Source organism: Triticum dicoccoides, chromosome 3B, assembly GCF_002162155.2.
Source record: "Triticum dicoccoides isolate Atlit2015 ecotype Zavitan chromosome 3B, WEW_v2.0, whole genome shotgun sequence".
Lineage (NCBI taxonomy): Eukaryota > Viridiplantae > Streptophyta > Magnoliopsida > Poales > Poaceae > Triticum > Triticum dicoccoides.
This window is the reverse complement of record NC_041385.1, coordinates 115,490,494-115,513,519: the sequence shown is the minus strand read 5'-3', so window position 1 is coordinate 115,513,519 and position 23,026 is coordinate 115,490,494.

Here is a 23,026-nt window from a genome sequence, read left to right as displayed (position 1 = left end):
TCATATCCAAATTAAGAAAACTTTTAACATTAATATTACGCGGATTCAAAGTTATACTTACAGGTTGTTTTTTTACTATTTTTTCCAGTATGTACCTTGTAACGTTAGAGCTTTTCTCGCTGAGTACATCGACGAGAGGAAGGAAGAAGCGAGAAAATTGCGTAAAGAGCAGGTAGAGCCAGCCCTTCTTACACATGAAGGAAGGTCTTACAATGATTTGTTTAAGCATAGGGCGAACTACACAAAGTTCTGCAGTGGTGAGTGAAACACCTTTGTGGATGATTATCAGCTTCGTGCTGGAGACCGCATAGAATTTGAACTACCACACGAGGGTCTCAATCTCGAAATACAAACATATCGCAATGACAAAGGGCTGCTTCCATTACCCCACATTGGTACATATTTAATATTACAAACTTATCTTCTTTGGCTGTATTTTGATATGCATGCATCGAACTGAATAATATTAACCCGTGTTATATAAAACTTTATCTAACTTTAAAATCTTGTTCTTTTTCTAGCCCTCGACGACCTTTCTTCTGACGATTTCGACCATGTTCACTGTTGTGTCTACTCTAAGATATTGAGCTTACCTATAACCAGACACGATTCTTTCTACAATGCCTTTTCGGAAATACTTTCATCTGTTGCCGTCCATTTGTACACGTCTTGACTCCCACTAACACCAAAGACTGCGTCATGGTTGGTTACATCTGTCTTGTTAAAATACCAAACATATTTTGCTCATATAGAATACTCCATTTACTTATACAAGGCCACTATGGGATATATGTTTTGCATCTATACAAGTCCACCAACAGTAATCGAGGAAAGAATTAATGATATTTCCTCGTACTAGTAACATGTTTAATACTTTCATGCATGCCATCATAATGACACTAGCTACTTCCTCCACTCAGTTTCCTTGCATGTATGTGTGCGTATTAATGATCTAAGTAAACGAAAAAAGATTGACTTGCAAAGTATGCATTAAATTTTATCTTGGTACCTATAATATGAGTTTGTGGCCTTGTATATAAAAATGGAGGGAGTATAAACAATATTGACGAAATCTTGCTTTTATGTAAAATTATAAAGAACCTATTTATTCAAACCTAAAACAACAAAAAAAAATTTGTTCTCTTAATATGTTATTTTATCTGTTTGCACACAAACCTGAACATGCCAGGAATTATATTACTTTCAATTTGGAATTTCTTAATGTTTGCGCACTCAGCGTATTCATCCGTTCTTTTATTTATTGTCCAAGTGGCAATTCAACGGTTTTAATTTCCATTTAATTTCGATTTCTTCTAGAAAATTCCGAGGAGCATTTTCTCGACACTGAAGAGATGGGTGGACATGCCAACCAATGGCACGGTGACCCTTGAAGCTCCTGATGAACCTACGCATGTCATCACTCCTTTGTCGTACTACATCTGCAAAAACGACAGCAGGATGGTAATAGAAAAGTCTTCTTTCAAAGACTTCATATCAGCTACATCCTTTGTTGAAAAGAACGTTGTTCTAATCACTTTCAAAGAGCGCCATGACCGTTCTGTGTCCATCATCATTCAACGCATTCTGTAGATTCCATCGGAACCTGCACCTAAAATGGAAGCAAACAGTGTATCTCCTAGGATGTTCAACACTCATTTCAAGATGATGTCTCCCAGGAGCAAAACATTGGTTTATTTAAAATAAGTTTGCTAGTTAGGATGGTACAGTAATGTAACTATTATGGACCATGTGCTTGCTTGAACTATGCGAATGATCTTTTGGAACTTATGTAGCTCTTACGGACCCTCTACTCACAGTTTCAACCATCGGAATGATCCTTTGCAACAAATGCTATTTGAACTATCAGAATGATTCATTCGAAAAAATGTAGTTCTAATACTTTGAAAAGTTCACAATTAAAAAACCCAGAAAGAACCACTTCCAAAAATCAAACGAAACAAGAATCAGTTTTTGATCCAAAACCTACAGCAATGCCATGTTATCAAACTTATTCAAACGATCTACTGAAATATATCTCAATTTAAAACCAAATAGGACTCCATTTTCAAGTGCAAACTATGATTACTTCACCAACTTTTCATGACCACACAGTTGTGCACCGAATAACATAACAACAGTGCCTCCCTGACCAAAGAAGATTGTTAATTGAAAAAAACCTTTTCACAACAAAGGCACGACCATGCATCTGTTGAGTGTTCTACCGTTCACACGACTACTTTCACAGCCAAAGATGGAATACGCACATATGGATCACACACATAGCACGCAACGAATAAAAAAATTCAAAGAACAAGACAAGTGAAAATCTTTTAAAAAAACAGATAAAACAAACGCCAGTTTCCGAAAATCTATGCCTGGAACCGCCGAGTGACTAGCAACTGCTCTTTGGCGGTTTCCTTTTTTGCACGACAAAAGATCCCTTTCACTTTTTGGACTCCATTTGCATCCTCTTCCTCGAAAGTTTCTCGCCGGCCACAGTTCACCACCGCACACCTCCAGCCATGGATGACGGGAAACTAACAACATTCACCGAGCACATCACTACCCATGGTACAACCGTGCTGGAGGTGGTGTACACCAACGACCCAAGGACCGTGGAGCGGATCATCAAAAAGTACGAGGAATGGCTAAAGGAGGAGAAGAACAAGTTCGTCGGCCTCGACCTTGAGTACACACGTAAGAGCAGTTACGTACGACAAGGGATCGCCGTCGTCCAACTTGCCATGTGCGAGCATGTCCTTGTATACCACTACTGCAGGTCCAAGCGCTCCCAGGTGTTAGTTGACTTCCAGCAATGGAAAGCGGTAACTTTCACCAGCGTCGACACTAGGAACGACAAGACCATGCTTGCCCGTGCATGCATCAGAATTCCAAACAAGAACCATGTCGACATCCAGAGGCTATTCTGCATCAATGGTTGTGGAGAAAGGGACTCCATGGCAGACCTTGCAGCGGCCATCATCGACCCCTCATACAAGAACATGAAGAAATCATTCCCAAAGGAGAAGCACCAGTTCTGGGAGTGGAAGCCACTTTCCACGATACACCTTGAGTACACGGCAAAGGACGGGTATGTTAGCTACGAGTTGTACCGTAGAATCCTAATCATCAAGAACAGGCTACATCACCTCCACCAACAAACAGTGAAAGAAAGACTCCGCCCACGTAAGAACAAAGACGAGGGATCTTCCAGTGGCTGGAAGCACCGGAAGGGAAACAGTGGTTGGTAAATTGCGAGAAAATGGATCATGCCGTGATTGATTGATCTGCCGTGATCGAGTGATCGGGTGCGTGGCACAACTATTATGATAATTTAGGTTGAATGAACCCATGTTGTAAATATGATTGTTGTTGCTCAAAGATGTTGTCTGTATTGTATTACTATTTTACGTCTGAACTTTGAACACAGTGGTGTGCGTGTCTAAATGTAATTAGTAAGTTATGTCCCAGTATTGAGCAAGCATATATTGTATCCATGACTATAGAACAAGAGATATGTCGCACGACATTGTATTATAATTTTCATACTCAACCTTTACAAGATGCATCATGCATTTACAAGAATATGTGATGGTATCGTTGCAAACTATCAGTAGAATGCTTATTCAACATTGCCATGAACAATTCATAAATATTGCAGAAGAACATTCGGTACACAGACGCAAGGGACAAGAACTTTGTTACTTTTACCACATTGAAACTAAATTAAAATCACACAACACAACCATTTCACATCAAACACCACTCTGTCCATTCACAGGTTCATCTCCGTACACCAGTTCTCCACCATGCCACAAAACTACACTACCGTGTCCAACTGACCCATGTACAACCGTGGCTCTCTAAGTGTCAACTCAACCCATGCCTCTGCTGCCACGCACCCATAACCCTAGAAACTTCACACCTGTGCATCCACAACCGAGCCTCTCTAACCAAATATTCGAACCGATGCCTCTGCTGCCGTACATCCGTGCCTCTAGACACTTGACAGCAGCAAGAGGTTTCAAAACAGTGCATCCACACAACCGTGCTTGTACTGACTGCACTTCGGTGCCTCCGTTTGCTCGATCGACGTGCCTCACATGAAACCCATAGTAACTCTACGTGCTCCACGCGAGTGATCGCACATGCTCCGCACAACCGTGCATGTACTGACTTCAATTACGTGCCTCCATTTCCTCAATCCACGTGCCTCACATGAAACCCACAGTAACTCTACGTGCTCCGCGCGAGTGATCGCACGTGCCTCCGCACAACCGTGCATGTACTATCTTCAATTACGTGCCTCCATTTCCTTAATCCACGTGCCTCACATGAAACCCATTGTAACTCTACGTGCTCCGCGCGAGTGATCGCACGTGTCTCCGCACAACCGTGCCTGTACTGACTTCAATTACATGCCTCCATTTCCTCAATCCACGTGCCTCACATGAAACCCACTATAACTCTACGTGCTACACACACACGTGCCTCTCGCATGAAACCCATAGTATCTCTACGTGTTCGGCACGCGTCATCGCCCGTGTAACTTCGGTATTGCACACACGTTCCTCTCAGTATAGCTGTGTTCCAAACAACCGTGCATGTACTGACTACAATTCCATGCCTCTGTTTGCTCAAACCACGTGCCGCACATGAAACCCATGGTAACTCTACATGCCTCCACACAACCGTGCATGTTCTGACTTCAATTCCGTGCCTCGGTTTGCTGAATCCAGCTGCCTCTCACATAAAAGAGATGCACAGCCATACCTCAGAGTAAACAACACACGTGCCTCTACTGTATTTATAACTATGACCACAATTAAATAACATCCGTCCAAAAAAAACATCTTTAAAAGAGATACACAGCCAAGCCTCTTATACATCAAAATCCATTATGTTCAAAGGCTATAACTAACATCACTGCGGCAGAAGATTGAAGATAACAACAAGCCTCCCATCACGCTGTTTGAAAGTTATCACCACCAAGCTGTTTACTTCAATAGACGATGCCTGAAGAAAATCACTGAAACCTTCCTGTTTGAACACCATTCTATTACCCAAACCAATGAAGTAGGACCAAGGAGTGCTCACATATATATCGTCATCACCAGATTCCAGAGTAACTTCAAGAGTTAAAACGCCAGTTCTGTGAAAAGTCACAAACTCCTTCAAACTCCTCACAACAATACCAAGAATAACCTGACAAAAAACATCAAGCTATCAGAAATAGAATAAAAATTCAAAACTACAAATAGAAGACGTAATAAAAATAAATAAATAAACAGAAACAAAGAAAAAAATAATGGGAAAAAATCTGACCATATGATGACCATTAAAATTCATGGAACTAATCCTGTGAACAAAAGGACAACAGGGTATGTAGTCATCATCAAATAGTTGACACCTCATGAAATACATCTGCTGATAATTAAGAAAAACACCATGGGTGTAATAACAACTACCAACAAGTTCCTTCTCGGAGTCGCTCAAACCATGTAGAGCTACAAAATATAATTACACAGGCTCAAAGGAACAGAAAAATCAAAATGTACAATAAAACAAGATAAAAACTTCCTTAAAAATAAACCTTACCAACAGACGGTAAAGGAGACAACGCATCTCCACGACCAACACGATAAAAATCAATACCAATCCAAGTTCCATAATGTTCAAGCCTAATGGTTATTATATAATGAGGACGAACACCATAATCACTGACCAATCGTTCCCAGGAAGGACCATGGAATTTGCTCCTCACACGACCATGACTAAACAGGACACCATACAAATAACCCTCATTGCACTGAAGAGCAAGATCAGTATCTTCGTCACCCCTCCTTATGGCTAAAGCCCTACACTCCTCGATGTAACGAGCAAGATGAGCTCTACACTGCACGGAACATACTGCACAACAAATCAAAACAAGGATCATAATCAAAATCTAAACAGCATGGGTAGCACCAAAATAAATAAGCGCGTGTGCCAAAAATTGAACAACTATAAAATGATTTTCTTACAACACGCCTTCAACAACGCCGATCTAGGACCACACTGAACCCATATACAGAAGAATCAACAGAAGAACACGGGCCACCAGGCATACGGCAAAAAGGACAAACCATAATTGCACGGAAGACAATGGTTATCAACAACTAATCCCACAAGACCCAGTTGAAATTTGACATCTGATAGTGTTGGTAGTCCCCACCCGTAACTACCCCATAAATCTCCATATCCCGGAAATATAATGGGAACAAAAGAGAAAGATAAAAGGGAAACGGGGAACCCACGAAGGCAACCAGTAGGGAACGATGATATCACGAATGGGGAAGCGCGCTCAACGCTAAAGAAGGACTGTCGTAAGAGCAGGCAACAAGCGCGGCGGCCGGAATAGCTGCCGCCGTAACCACGCGACAAGAGCAGCGGCGGCGACGGGCAGAGACGACGGTAAAGAAAGAACAGTGCACGACGAGGGTTCGCCCACACCACAGAGAAACAGATCTCAAAACAGATCAAAAGATATTACAAAACATTAGAAGTATAAGGACTAAAGTGAAAAAAGGAAAAACCACAAAGGGAAATCGGAAACCGGAAATCACGGGAGAAGCCGTACGCGCGCCAAGTGTCACGCGCGGAGCGCGTCGGAAAAGTCTCAGGAGCGCTCCGCGCGCGACACTTGGCGCGCGGGGAGCGCTCCCTGACTAATTGTTGCGGGGAGCGCTCCTCAATTAGTGATTTCGGGTTATATTTTAGTTTTGGATTATCGTACTATTTCCCCTAGTAATTTTAGGTTTTAGTGGATTTATTCCAAGTTTCGACTAGTTTTAGCATATCTACTCCAGATTTCGTTCACTTTTCAATCTTCTTTTGGTTCTTTCTGGTTTTGCTGCTTTTTTCTTTTCTTTTCTTTTTTGCTTCTCCTTTTTTTCTTTTCTTTTTTCAAATCCACGGTGATTTTCAAAATACATGGCGAATTACATTTTGGATATTTCTCATACACATGTCAAACATTTCTTTGTTTTTGTTTCTCTTAAAGAAATCAAATACATGTCCACTTTTTTGAATACACGGTGAACATTTTTCATATACATGCTATATATTTTTCAGATACACGTTGAATATTTTTTGAATGCAAGTTGTATTTTTTGAATACATGTTAGATATTTGTCAAATGCCCTTGAACATTATTTATAAACTGGTTGAACATTTTCCAAATAGACGTTGTACATTTTCCGTATCTATTTAATGTTCATCTTATATTAACAAAATGTTCATTGTGTGTTCACCATGTATTAATGTGTATCAAAAAATTCTATCGTACGTCACACAAATTTTCATCATGCTTTTTCAAAAACTTCATGAGGTGCCAAATATGTGTATTGTTTATTTTTTAAATGGTCACCATGTATTTGAAAAAAATGCTTATTGTGTATTAAAAAATGCTCATCATGTGTTCTAATTTTTTTATCATGCATGAGAAAATACTCAGGCTTACGCGACAAGAAGTGAATATAAGGTATCAAAGGACACGCTACTCAATGTGAAATAGAAAGATTCATCTTCACTTTTTTGTAGTGGTCGTGACCAACAGCCATCAGTAGCCGACTCTTGGCCATTGTTTACTTACAACCTCTGCGACCTACAAGTGAATGGGGCCCGGTGCATGGTTCTTAATGGGGCCGGTGCGTGGTTTTCGAAAAATGTTCATCGTGCATTTTAAAAAAATGTCATAGTGTATTAAAAAACATAACAAAAATCATAAAAACACCAAAAATACATTTTTAAAAAGGCTAAAGACCAGTAAAAATAGGTTCCAGAAGACTAAAAACCAGAAAGACCAACGGTTTAAAAAAAACACTCATCGCAAACATGTTTCAAAACAAAGACAAGAAAGACACGCATGTGATCAAAATTTAACGTGAAAAATCACCGCAAATAGGTTTTACATGTGTTAAAAGAGTCAACATGTATTCGATAAAAAGTAAAAGTAATAAAAAAAAGAAAAAATCGAGACAATAAAAACAGTAAGAAAAATTATATGAAAACCGCAAAGAAAATCACAGAAAAACTGTGGAACCTCTCAAAATTTGCTGAAATTGACGAATGGTTTCAAGAACCGGTGCATAGAACCTTCGTAAAACCACTCGGTAAATCATTAGTTGGGTTGGTTCACCCTAATAATCATCTAGTGTGAGATGGTACTCTGTCGGGTGGTAGGTGCGGCATATGCCAACAAGTGGCTTATAATTGTGGGAGCCAGTAAGACATCGCCGGTGCCTGGAAATGAGATGAGGCGAAGACATGCACGTCGGCGAATCTTACCCAGGTTCAGGGCTCTCCATGGAGATAACACCCCTAGTCCTGCTCTGCGGGGTCTCCGCATGATCACTAGATCAAGACAAGTAGCTGCAAGAGGCTCCTTGAGCTGATCGGCTAGAGGAAGAAGAAGGGCAAGGCTAGCTCTCCTCTTCTCTTTATGTGGTGTGTGAAACTCTAAAAGATCAACCCTTTGCATGGGTGCCCTGGGGGGCTTATATAGGCCTACCCCCAGGGGTACAATGGTAATCCGGCTGGATGCGGGTCCAGCCGTCAGTGTCTGTAGTCGTCGGCATCTCCGCCGGTTGCCGGGGCCCGCCGACTGGTGGGTCCCGCCAGCTGTCGGCCTCTTGGCTGACATGCTGGGCCCACCGCCTGGGGGTCTTGTCAGCTGCTGGTTACTGTAGCCTTACTCTTGGTGACGATGGCTTTGTCGGGGTAAGCATGGCTACAGTGCCGCCGCCTGGCGGGCTTTCACTGTAGCCTTACCTCATCTTATCTACTTAATGGTGCACAAACTTCCAGGGCGGGAGTGGGCCGGCTGTTAGGAGCCGGCTTCCTCATAGGCCGACTGGTGGAGCTCGGCCGCCTTCCTGTATCTCTCTGGCCGGAGGGGCCTGCCGCCTGCGGGTCATACTGATGACCTGTCATGGGTGATGTCATGGTCAACATGGCCATAGTGTCGTGCCGGACGGGGAGTGGCAGCTCCGTACGGCGCACTGTGGCCACGCTTGCTCTGGGATTCGGGGGTGGCAGGCTTCAATGTAGCCACGCCCTGTCTCATCGTCTTTATGTGGGTGCAAACTTAGAGGGTGTAAGCCGGGCCGCCTGCTAGGAGCCGGCCCTCTGATGGCCGGCTGCTAGGAGTCGGCCCTTGTTGAGAGGGCTTGCAGAGCCTTGTTGCCGTCTGGCAGCCGGCCAGTTGAACAGCTGGCCAGGAGAAGGCGACCCTGCCTCTTGGATGTTGGAGGGCGCTGTTGGCCCGATATTTTTTGAAGAGCAAGGGGGAGCTGGTTAGGCTACCCATGATCATTTACTCCGACAGTAGTCCCTGAAGCTGGCCGGTCTTCACGGTCGAAAGGGGGACGAGAAGCCAGGGCAGCTTCCTACATTGAACAGCTGGTAGCTAGGAGCCAACCTTCATCAGATGCGCCGTCTGGAAAGATTTGGAGCCCGAAGGCGGGAACCAGCGGCGGGCCGGCCGCCTGCCGTCCGTGCGCCACGTTGCACCCTTCAGCTGGTTCAGCCTGCCAGCCCACGTGCGTGACGAGACGTCGCTACAGGCCTGGGCCCGCCACCACCGTGCCTTGGCCCACACGCGGATCCTCTGCGGCCGAGGCAGACGGTTTGCCTTCAAGTGGCAGTTGCCACACACCTTTAAGGCGCAATAATCGTGGGTCGTGGGGGAGTGGGCGCAGTTTATCCCACACCCCCCACGTCCTGCCCCCTCGGCTTCGTCGCATCGTGCCTATAAGTAGGGGGAGGAGGGGGAGCGGCATGCGCACGCGTGCTCGCCTCCCACTCCACCATTCTCATCTTTCTTCATCTTCTCTCCGCCGCTGCTGCCGCTCTGCTTCTCCGGCGACCATGCAGCACTGCAGCCTTGCCGTCGCAAGGGTGAGTTTCTGCCGTCGCCGCACCTTCTCCATCGAGCTCTCGCCGTCATGGCACGCGCTGGGGCTTGGGACGGCTCCAATGTTCACGAGGACCATATCGACTTCCTTCGCAAGACACGGCGGCTGCCCGACAAAGATTATGTGCAGGTACGCCTCGCACCGGAGCGGGAGATCTCGCTGGTGCTGGAGGAGGGCGAGCGGGTCATCTTCCGCTCGCACTGCCTGCGCGGCTTCGGCCTCCTGGCGAGTGGTTTCCTCCGTTCCTTCCTCAACTTCTACAACCTCCAGCCGCACCAACTCACCCAAAACATGGTGGTGCTACTGTTCGCCTTCGTCACTTTGTGCGAAGGCTTCCTCGGCGTCCTCCCCACCATCAAGATCTGGGGGGATTTCTTCTACTCCAAGCTCAGCACCGTCGTCAAGAGCGTGCCGGCTCAGTGCGGCGCCTTTGTCGCAGTGCGGAGGCCGGTGGCCGACAACCCCTTCCTGCCTATCACGCTGATCCAGTCGGTGAAGATGTGGCAACAGTCCTACTTCTATGTGAAGAGCATCTTCCCGCAGGGTGACTGGGTCAACCTGCTGGCTTATGTAGCCGGCCCGCCGACTGGGAAGCGGCCCAACTGGTCCTATCGGGCCGGGTCGCTGTCGCCTTCTGGAGCCGCTGCTGTCGCGAGGCTCCGGGTGTGGTTAAGTTAGAGGGCTTGACCGGTCCCGACTTGCTCACCACCTTCGTGGCGCGCCGGGTGCTTACGCTCCAGGGCCGGCCTCACCTGATCTGTCAAATGAGCGGGCACCTTGACCCCAGCCGGCTATGCACCAAGGAGATGCCTCATGGCGAGTGTCGGTGTCAAAACCGGTGGATCTCGGGTAGGGGGTCCCGAACTATGTGTTTAGGCGGATGGTAACAGGAGACAAGGGATACGATGTTTTACCCAGGTTCGGGCCCTCTTGATGGAGGTAAAACCCTACGTCCTGCTTGATTAATATTGATGATGTGTGTTACAAGAGTGGATCTACCACGAGGTCAAGGAGGCTAAACCCTAGAAGCTAGCCTATGGTATGATCGTTGTTCGTCCTATGGACTAAAGCCATCCGGTTTATATAGACACCGGAGAGGGCTAGGGTTACACAGAGTCGGTTACAATGGTAGGAAATCTACATATCCGTATTGCCAAGCTTGCCTTCCACGCCAAGGAAAGTCCCATCCGGACACGGGACGAAGTCTTCAATCTTGTATCTTCATAGTCTGGGAGTCCGGCCGATGATGATAGTTCGGCTATCCGGACACCACCTAGTCCGGAACTCCCTCAGTAGCCCCTGAACCAGGCTTCAATGACGACGAGTCCGGCGCGCATGTTGTCTTCGGCATTGCAAGGCGGGTTCTTCCTCCGAATAATCTATAGAAGATTGTGAACACCAGGATAGTGTCCGGCTCTGCAAAAATAAATTCCACGTACCCCCGTAGAGAGAATAATATTACACAAGTTCAATCTGCTGACGTATTTTGTGGCGTGACATCACACCACTACCAAGCCTTTACTCGAATTGTTTTTACTGTACCACCTCAGCGCGTTCAGCGAAGCGGTTTCCTTGGCACGTCCTGTCGAAGCAGAGATCGTGTTCCCCCTTATTCCGGGATTCCCATCAATACGGACATGGGTAACCCAACTGCATCATTGATTGTGGCGCTTGGGAGATAAGCGAGTTTTATCAGGCCGGTGGGGACACATGTTTCCGTCCGCCCATATAAGGGGATAAAGATCCAACCCTTTTACCTGCGCCTTCTTCCTCCTTGGCTTATCCATCTCCATGAACTCGAGCTCCAGCGCCCAGGTCCGCACATCTCACCTCAACCTTCTCCAAATATGTCCGGAGCAGGAGGCAAGTGGATGGCCTCCTCCGTCACGAAGGGGCATATCCAGAAGCTGCGCAGCGCCGGATACTTGTCCAGCGACATCGTGCACCGGCTCCCCGACGAGGGAGAGCTCATCCCCACCCCTAGGCCCCATGACAGGGTAGTATTCCTTCCCCATTTCCTCCGTGGACTGGGCTTCCCACTTCATCCCTTTGTGCGGGGGCTCATGTTCTACTAGGGCCTAGATTTCCATGATCTGGCCCCGAATTTTATCCTCAACATCTCGGCGTTTATCGTCGTGTGCGAGGCCTTCCTCTGCATCTAGCCCCACTTCGGCTTGTGGCTCAAGACCTTCAGTGTCAAGCCGAAGGTTGTGAAGGGCAGCCAAGCGGAGTGCGGAGGCGCCATGGTGGGCAGGATGTCCCACGTTACGTGGCTGGAGGGTACTTTCGTGGAAACCATTAAGGGGTGGCAATCGGGGTGGTTCTACATCACCGAGCCGCGTGACCCTGATTGGGCAGCGGCCCCCAAATTTAGATCCGGCATCCCTACACGGCTCACCTCCTGGAAAGAGAGTGGCCGGATCTGGGGGGATTCGGAGGAGCTGACCGGACTCCAAGCCTGTATCCAGAAGCTGGTGGACAAGAAGCTTAAGCTCGTCAACATAGTCTGGGTCATGCTCATCCGCCGGATTCTCCCGTGCCAACGACGGGGCTTCAACATGTGGGAGTTCGATCCGGCGCAGCACCAGACTTTAAGTGGGATCTTTGACACTACGTACGAAGATATCTGGAAGGTGCTGTTCAAGGGCGCCGAGGCTCCCGCATCCACTACCGAAGATCGCGGATTCAGCTCGCAGCGTCCAGCTGATGAGGTAAGTGATTTCGTCCTTTACGGGATGCTTGTTATCCATAGTTTGACTCTATGCGGGATCTAAACTCCCTTTACCTTTGACATGACTGGCTGGCGAAGGCCGAACAGACTATCTGTCCGGCCCTATTGCCAGAGGACCCAGCGGACGCCCGCCTAATGGGGCTGCTGGCTCCGGCACCCCACGTGGTGCTGGAGAAGAAGGCCAAGAAGAAGGCCACGGGGACTCGGAAGAGTTCCCGTTTTCAGGTGCTATCAGATGATGAATCCGAGACCGAATCCTCCCACCAAGGCGAGGAGGAGAAGAAAGCCTCTCCCCCAGCAGGGGGAGGGAAGAAAAGGAAGGCCTCTCCAACAAGGGAGGCTGAAGGGTCCAAGAAGGGAAAAACTCTTCCCTCGGACTGCTCCACCAACACCAGTGACGACGACGAGGACTGGCCTCCAAGGGCCAAGCCCCTGGCGAGATCGTAAGTATCTGGACTCCCAAATAACTTCAAGGTTTATATTTTTCGCCACATAATGTCTTTCTAATGCCGCATACAACCCTGCAGTCCGCCTAAGGATGATCTTCCCGCTTCATCGAGCGGGTCCTTAGGTGCGTCGGATATGGATTCTCTTCCGACTGCCTCCACCCCCCGTGACGCGGACGATGCCGAGGTGGGATCCCAGGAAGGGACCCATCAGGAGGAGAGGGCCCCGGAGGTGTCGCAGGACAACCTCCCAGACTTTGCACCGGACTCGGCCTCGGAACCCACAGTGGCTCCGGAGTCCGGCGGGCGACCCCTTCGCAAGAAGGGAAAGACCGTGACGCCGGCAGCCTCCGTCCAACCGGAGGCGCCGGATAGCTTGCTGGAGGCGCTCAATGGTGCCTCCATCGAAGAGGAACACCGCACCGTTATGAGTGCGGTGATTCAGAAGGTGCAGCTCGCCAAGAGCGGGCTGACCGAAGCCTGCAGCAGCCTTCTAACAGGCTTTGAGGTAAGAATTTCAATATGTATAAAATGGTACCGCATAGACAGTAGCCCCTGATGCTCGGTTCGGTGTTCAGAAAGAAAAGCCGGACTGAGGATCTAAAAAGATATACGCAGGAGTCATAATAAATATGTCAATGTGGGACCGCAGGCTGCGCTGCTGACCTCTGCCGCACTGACTGCGGAGGTCAATACTTTGAAGGAGAACCTCGAGCGGTCCGAGAACGAGCTCGGCCATGCCAAGAAGCAGCTCGAGGACAAGGAAGGTGAGTAATACCTTATTAAAATTGTACCTTACAGAAAAGGATTTTGGTTGCAAAAGAATGACAAGGATAACATGGGTATTGCAGGGGCCACTAATGAGGTGGCGACCCTAAAAGAGGTGGTGGCCACGGCCGAACGCAATGTGGCCACGGAGCGCACCGAGCGAGAGAAGCAGGAGGCGCGGGTGGCGGAGGTACAGCAAGAGCTCCAGGATCTCGTGAAAAAACACGAGAGCCTGGAGCGTGACTCGAAGACTCGAGAGTCTGAGCTTGCAACGGCTCGTGAGAGTGCCAAAGCCGCTAAGGCCGAAGCCTACAAGGCCCTCCAGGAGATTGAGGCGGTGAAGAAAATAGCAGCGGGTAAGGCATTTTTCATGCAAAGTAAGCATGTGAGTGTTAATTACCTGTTGCTTACCCGAATTCGGAGCTCTCCAGGAGCATTCGCAGATCTTCCTCGCAGCGTGTCCGATGCTGCCGCATTCTACCGGGCCGAGGAGGGGAGCTCGACGGAGAAGGTCTTCTGGTCTCAGTATGCTGAGGCCGAACATCCGGTGCCCCTTAGCGACCAGCTGAAGCAGCTGGTCGAGCTCCACAAGGCAGCCGAACAGGCCATGAAGGGCCTCATAGTTCGGCTGTGGCCTAAGGAGGCCATGCCAGGGAACTACTTCGGCCTGGTGCGGCGGCTGGTGGATGCGTGCCCGTGGGTTGAAGTCATCAAGCACTCCGCCTGTATTGAGGGTGCCCGTCGGGCGCTTGCCCGCGCAAAGGTGCACTGGGGCAAGCTGGATGCCCAGAAACTTGTGACGGACCCGCCACCAGAGGGCAAGGAGCATCGCACACCCGAGATGTATTATAAGAGTGTGCTGAAGGGCGCCCGCACTATTGTGGGGGAGTGCTCCAAAGATGTAATTTTTGAGTAGACTCGCATTTTGTTATCCTGTGCGCTGAAAACTTAGTTCGTATGCGCTAAGCAATGCTTATTAGTTTAAAATATTACCTTCTGTGCGACTGTTTATCAAATCTGAGAGATGGCAAGTCGTCGGCTTCAGCCCCCATGCCACGAGTGCTGGGGTGTTCGGGATAAACTTGAGCACTCTTGTTCCCATTTTTGGGTCCATCTAGGGAGGCGCTCAACACAGCGAACAAGGCAATCGGACTTATAATGCTTGAACACTCTCACTTAGCCATAGAATTCTATAATTTTAAATTTCGGCGAAGCCCCTAGTCTTCGGAAGGCCGAATTTGGGGCGCTATCCACGCCTGGGCCGGACAAGATCCGGCTCTTCGCTCTAAGCGGCATAAGTCTTTAAGGACTCGCAAAAAACCTCTCCGAACAGTGACCGGCTCTCGCCTCATCATGACGGTCAGTTTTAGCTTTCTCCACTGAGGCGTTAACCCAGCTCAACTGGGGCGCAATCGCAGTGGTTCTCCCAGTGCTACCTTAGCCGATGCAACGGAACGTAAGGTACCAAAACATGGGAGCCGGGCAAACCCAACTATTGACCCAAGACATGATTCGGAGCCGATGCATATAGTGCTATAAGTTCGGGGTGCCGCACTTGTGAAAGTGTTCGGACTTATCACACCATGATGTGGGAAACATAAGCCCCTGGTGTATTGTAGCCATACCAAAGTGTACGGATGCGACATGCCATAAATGAACATATGTATAAAAAGAAAATGCAATTATAAGCAAAAAGGTGCTGCATTGTTTATTTACGAAAGACTGCTGTAAGTGCAGAACGATACAAATGGTGCGATAAGCAAGGGATGGGACTGTTAAACATGTCCCCCTCCAGGGGTAGGCTGCCGAATGGTGCGTAAAACAGATTTAATGCTCGTAATGGAGACCACCTGGATATTCGCTGTAGCCTTTATCCTTCTCTGGCTGTTGCATCGTGAGTTCGGCAGGTCTGCTGCCGGACAGGGCCTCTGACGAACGGAGTCCTGTGGGTAGAAAAATAAAAGGTAAAAAGAAAAAAAGAACGACACACTTGAGGGCCCCTTGTGTGGTTGATCCGCAGTCTGGGCTTATCGTGGTCGTGCCCCTCTCCCCGTGCCCATGGTATCTTCAGAGCGTAATGGTGTACGTGAAGGACCTTTTTTGATGTTTTGCAGGGGCTGGGGTTGGGGCCGCACTGCTACGCGTGCTCGGAACGTGCCAGGTGGTCTTGTTGTAGGTTACTCCGGGCGCGCTTAGCTGTGTCCGGCCGTTTAACGACCGGACTTGAGAATTGCCTTAAGAGGCTGCTTTGTACTTCTACCGCGAGAGCCGCTGTATGTTCCTCCGTTCGGAGAGAACGTTCAGTGTTTCCGTTGACCGTGATGACTCCTCGAGGGCCTGGTATCTTGAGCTTGAGGTATGCGTAGTGCGGCACCGCGTTGAACTTTGCAAATGCGGTACGTCCGAGCAAGGCATGATAGCCGCTGCGGAACGGGACTATGTCTAAGATTAACTCCTCGCTTCGGAAGTTATCCGGGGATCCGAAGACCACTTCCAGTGTAACTAAGCCTGTACAATTGGCTTCTACACCTGGTATGACGCCTTTAAAGGTCGTCTTGGTAGGTTTAATCCTTGAGGGGTCTATGCCCATTTTGCGCACTGTATCTTGATAGAGCAGGTTCAGGCTGCTGCCGCCGTCCATCAGGACTCTGGTGAGGTGAAATCCATCGACGATTGGGTCTAAGACCAATGCGGCGAATCCGCCGTGGCGGATGCTGGTGGCGTGGTCCCTTCGGTCAAAAGTGATCGGGCGGGAGGACCATGGATTGAACTTCGGGGCGACTGGCTCCATCGTGTATGCGTCCCTGAGTGCGCGCTTCCGCTCCCTTTTAGGTATGTGCGTTGCATATATCATGTTCACCGTCCGCACATATGGGGGGAAACCCTTCTGTCCTCTATTGTTCGGCGGTCGGGTCTCTTCCTCGTCGTCGCTATGCAGCCCCTTGTCATTATTTTCGGCAATTAACTTGCCTGCCTGCTTGAATACCCAACAGTCCCTGTTGGTGTGGTTGGCTGGTTTTTCGGGGGTGCCGTGTATCTGGCACGAGCGGTCGAGTATTCGGTCCAAATTGGACGGACCCGGAGTAGTTCTTTTGAATGGCTTTTTCCGCTGACCGGGTTTAGAGCCTCTGAATCCGGCATTGACTGTCGTATCCTCACTATTGTCGTCGTTGATGCGGCGCTTGTTTTTGTTACGACGCGACCTGCCATTTCGGTCCTTGAAATCTGGACTGGCAGAATTTTTGCTGAGGTTGTTGCTGCGTGCTAGCCAGCTATCCTCACCCGCGCAGAAGCGGGTCATGAGTGATGTGAGGGCTGCCATGGATTTCGGCTTTTCCTGTCCCAGGTGCCGGGCAAGCCACTCGTCGCGGATGTTATGCTTGAAGGCCGCGAGGGCCTCCGCATCCGGACAGTCGACGATTTGTTTTTTCTTGGTTAAGAACCGTGTCCAGAATTGTCTGGCCGACTTGTCTGGCTGCTGAATTATGTGGCTTAGGTCATCAGCGTCTGGTGGTCGCACATACGTGCCTTGGAAGTTATCGAGGAATGCGGCTTCCAGGTCTTCCCAACTCCCAATTGACTATGCTGGCAAGCTGTTAAGCCAATGTCGGGCTGGTCCTTTAAGCTTGAGGGGGAGATATTTGATGGCGTGAAGATCGTCACCGCGGGCCATGTGGATGTGAAGAAGATAGTCTTCGATCCAAACCGCAGGGTCTGTTGTGCCATCGTAAGAATCGATATTCACAGGTTTAAACCCTTCGGGGATTTGATGATCCATTACTTCATCTGTGAAGCATAGTGGGTGTGCGGCGCCTCTGTACTGGGCGATATCACGACGGAGCTCAAAAGAACTTTGTCTATTTTGTTCGACCTGGCCGGACTTACTGTGTCCGGCGCGACGGCTGTCGTCACGTACCGTGGGGCGCCCACGCGATCCATAGATCGATCTTGATTGTCTTGCCTTATCCTCCAATATATCTTGCAAGTCTGGAGCGTTCCCCTATGGCCTTGTGCTTTTCGAGCGATGCCGGGGTACGGGTCTAGTGAAGGGCCTAGAGGCCTCTTTGTCACGATCACGGGGTGGTCGGTCAGCCGTATTGTCTCCTGGTGATGCGGGTTCATATGCTTCCTCCTCTAATCGGGGGAGCAACTTGCGTTTAGGGTAGCTTTTGGAGGGGCGTTCGAGCTCATGCTCTTCGGCCGCGAGGACTTCAGTCCATCTGTCGGCTAGCAGATCTTGATCAGCTCTAAGCTGTTGCTGCTTTTTCTTGAGGCTGTTCGCCGTGGCCATAAGCCTGTGTTTAAAATGCTCTTGTTCGACGGGATTGAATTCATCGTCGTCGAGGCTTGCCTCGTCTCTGGAGGGAGTCATATAATCCTCTACCTCTTCTTCTGCCGCTCTCTCATGAGGGTTGGCGTCTCCGTCCTCCTGCGCTGCATCTTGCTGGAGTGGGTTATCTTCGGCACTATTCGGTGTATTATTATCTCCGGTGCCGGAGTCTTCATTCTTGCTGTGGCGGGATTTAGAGCGGCGCTGCTGACGCCGGCGCTTGGGCTGCTTCTTGGAGGGGTCATCCTCCGCTATTTCTTCGCCGTTCCCATCCTTTGGGATATCCACCATGTATATGTCATATGATGAGGTGGCTTTCCAGTGCCCAATAGGTGCTGGTTCTTGGTCGTCTCCGGCATCTTCGTCCATACCGTCGATGTCTTCGGAGTCGTAGTCTAGCATGTCAGTTAGATCGTCGACAGCGGCTACCAAGTGGGTGGTGGGTGGGCTTTGAATTTCTTCGTCGTCCGCATCCCAACCGTCCTGACCGCAGTCCGACCAGGGCTCTCATGATAACGAGAGATACTTTAGCGAACTCAAGATGTCACCAAAAGGTGAGTGTTGAAAGATGTCCGCTGCGGTGAACTCCATGATCGGCGCCCAATCAGATTCGATCGGAGGGGGCGCGGGAGGTTCGGAGTCCGGCAAGGAGTCCGGCACCTCGGAGTCACAAGCTTCATGAGGGACAAGGTCATTGTTCGGCCCTATCGCCGTAGAGGTTGCAGTACCCGAGGCGGTGTCTAGCCATCCGTCCTCGACCTGCGCAGCCGGCTCCGAATTGAAGATCGGAGCGGGTTCGAGTGCGGCCTCCAGGGTACTGTCCGGCTGTAGAGCTAAATCATGCTCGCCGTGACAGTGCGGCACGCTCGGCTGTGGCTCAAATCCATCGAAGATCAAGTCCCCGCGGATGTCCGCCGTGAAGTTGAAACTACCAAATCTGACCTGACGGCCAGGGGCGTAGCTTTCGATCTGCTCCAGATGACCAAGCGAATTGGCCCGCAGTGCGAAGCCGCCGAATACGAAGATCTGTTCGGGGAGAAAAGTCTCACCTTGGACTGCGTCGTTGATGATGATCGAAGAAGCCATCGAGCCTATCGGTGACGACACAGAGGAACTCTCAATGAAAGCACCAATGTCGGTGTCAAAACCGGCGGATCTCGGGTAGGGGGTCCCGAACTGTGCGTCTAGGCGGATGGTAACAGGAGACAAGGGACATGATGTTTTACCCAGGTTCGGGCCCTCTTTATGGAGGTAAAACCCTACGTCCTGCTTGATTAATATTGATGATGTGTGTTACAAGAGTGGATCTACCACGAGATCAAGGAGGCTAAACCCTAGAAGCTAGCCTATGGTATGATTGTTGTTCGTCCTATGGACTAAAGCCATCCGGTTTATATAGACACCGGAGAGGGCTAGGGTTACACAGAGTCGGTTACAATGGTAGGAAATCTACATATCCGTATCGCCAAGCTTGCCTTCCACGCCAAGGAAAGTCCAATCCGGACACGGGACAAAGTCTTCAATCTTGTATCTTCATAGTCTGGGAGTCCAGCCGATGATGATAGTTCGGCTATCCGGACACCCCCTAGTCCGGAACTCCCTCAACGAGGTAGCTCACATGGTGAACTACCTTGCCAACTGTAAGCTTACGAAGGAGTGGCATTTCTCCAAGGAGCGGTACTCGCGCGCCAACCCCCGCCTATGGTGAGTTTACTTTTCTTCTCCTTTTCCTTTGTTGCCGAGCTCTTTTTGGCCGACTTGACCAATCGGCTTATCTCAACAGAGCCCCCTCCTCCAGCCAGCAGCCGGTGCCGCGGGGCCGGAGCACGAGTATCTCCCCGACCGGACGGAGAGCAACGTGGACGACCCCGACTTGGGGGCGGCCGCCTTGGACGACGACGCCATGGGAGGAGGTGGCGAAGCAAGAGGCTCTGGGCTCGGAGCCGGCCTCGAAGATTGGTCGGATGATGACGAGGGGGAAGTCGCCCCGCGCCGCCAGCCGGCGTCCGACCAACCGGGCGGGAGCTCAGCTGTCGCGCCAGCCGCCCGAGGCGGCACTCTGAAGCGCCGGGCTACATCGAACCTGTTCGGCAGACGGCCAAAGAAGCCCAAGGGCTCGTCTGCGGCGACCAAGCGGGAGGAAGCGGCCGCGAAGGCCACCCGCTTCTGCAAGGTGGTGAAGGAGCCGCAGATGGTTTCTGTGTAATTGCCAACTCCCTCACGCGTTCTTTCTTTCCTCTTGTTATTTTCTTCTGATTTTTATTGGCTTTTGCCTTGGAAACATTGCTCCGCTCTCTCTTGAGCATACTGTCGCCGCCTCCGTGGTTGGAGCGCCAAGCGGCTCCACCAGCGCCCGCCGCGTGGACCCTCGCGCCGAGCTTCAGGCAGTGACGAGCGAAACGCGCGGGAGGCACATGAGGAGTGGGAGGTGAAGCAACAGAAGGCGGCACAGGAGGCGGTGGAGGAGACGACGTGGGCGTAGGCCAACGCTGCGGCCAAGGCCCGGGCGGAAGCTGTGGCTGCGGCGCAGGTGCAAGAGGCTTTGCACAATCAGCCTCCACAGGTCGTGATCCCCCTCTGTTCTGTGGCACCCGAGATCCCGATGGTGCCGCCTGAGGCAGCCGGCGGCGTCTGATACGTCCATTTTGCATCATGCTTTTATATCAATATTTATTGCGTTATGGGCTGTTATTACACATTATATCTCAATACTTATGGCTATTCTCTCTTTTTTTACAAGGTTTACCATGAAGAGGGGGAATGCCGACAGTTGGAATTCTGGCTGGAAAAGGAGCAAACGTTGGAAACCTATTCTGCACACAACTCCAAAAGTCCTGAAACTCCACGAAACAACTTTTTGGATTTATTAAGAATTTATGGGCGAAAGAAATAGGCCAGGGGGCCCACACCCTGTCCAGGAGACAGGGGCGCCCCCCCCATATAGGGCGCGGCCCCCTATCTCCTGGGACCCCTGGTGGGCCTCTGGCATCCATCTTCTGCTATAGCAGCACTCTTTCCCAGGAAAAAATCATGGGCAAGCTTATGGGACGAAACTCCGCCGCCACGAGGCAGAACCTTGACGACATCAATCTAGGGCTCTAGCGGAGCTGTTCTGCCAGGGACACTTCCCTCCGGGAGGGGGAAACATCACCAACGTCATCACCAACGATCCTCTCATCGGGAGGGGGTCAATCTCCATCAACATCTTCACCAGCACCATCTCCTCTCAAAACCCTAGTTCATCTCTTGTATCCAATCTTGTATCAAAACCACAAATTGGTACCTGTGGGTTGCTAGTAGTGTTGATTACTCCTTGTAGTTGATAATTGTTTTACTTGGTGGAAGATCATATGTTCATATCCTTTATGCATATTATTACTCCTCTGATTATGAACATGAAAATGCTTTGTGAGTAGTTACGTTTGTTCCTGAGGACATGGGTGAAGTCTTGCTATTAGTAGTCTTGTGAATTTGGTATTCGTTCGATATTTTGATGAGATTTCCTCTAGTGGTGTTATGTGAACGTCGACTACATGACACTTCACCATTATTTGGGCCTAGAGGAAGGCCTAGATGATAGGTTGCTAGAGTGACAAAAGCTTAAACCCTAGTTTATGCGTTGCTTCGTTAGGGGTTGATATGGACCCATATGTTTAATGCTGTGGTTAGGTTTACCTTAATACTCCTTTTTGTAGTTGCGGATGCTTGCAATAGGGGTTAATCATAAGTGGGATGCTTGTCCAAGTTAGGGCAGTACCCAAGTGCCGGTCCACCCACATATCAAATTATCAAAGTACCGAACGCGAATCTTATGAACGTGATGGAAACTAGCTTGACGATAATTCCCAATGTGTCCTCGGGAGCTCCTTTCTCATTATTAGATTTGTCCAGGCTTATCCTTTGCTACATAAAGGATTGGGCCACCTTGCTGCACTTTATTTACTTTATTTACTTTTTTCTCGTTACTATTTATCTTATCACAAAACTATCTATCACCTACTATTTCAGTGCTTGCAGAGAAAACCTTACTGAAAACCGCTTATCATTTCCTTCTGCTCCTCGTTGGGTTCGATACTCTTACTTATCGAAAGGACTACGATAGATCCCCTACACTTGTGGGTCATCAAGACTCTTTTCTGGCGCCGTTGCCGGGGAGTGTAGCGCTTTTGGTGAGTGGAACTTGGTAAGGAAACATTTATATAGTGTGCTAAAATTTTCTGTTACTTGTCACTATGGAAACTAAACCTTTGAGGGGCTTGTTTGGGGTATCTTCTCCCCAACCAGAAGGGTAAAGAGATGCTCCTCAACCTACTGAACCTTCTAAAAATATTCACTTTGATATTCCTTCGGGTATGATAGAAAAACTGCTAGCTAATCCTTTTGCAGGAGACGGAGCATTGCATCCCGATTTACACCTTATCTTTGTGGATGAAGTTTGTGGATTATTTAAGCTTGCAGGTATCCCCGATGATGTTGTCAAAAGGAAGGTCTTCCCTTTATCTTTTAAGGGAGATGCAATGACATGGTATAGGCTATGTGATGATACGAGATTTTGGAATTATAAGCGACTGAAGTTGGAGTTTCACCATAAGTTCTATCCTATGCATCTTGTTCATTGTGATCGTAATTACATATATAATTTCTGGCCTCGCGAAGGAGAAAGCATCGCTCAAGCTTGGGGGAGGCTTAAGTAAATGTTATATTCATGCCCCAATCATGAGCTCTCTCGGGAAATGATTATTCAGAATTTTTATGCTCGACTTTCTCTTGATAATCGCAACTTGCTCGATACTTG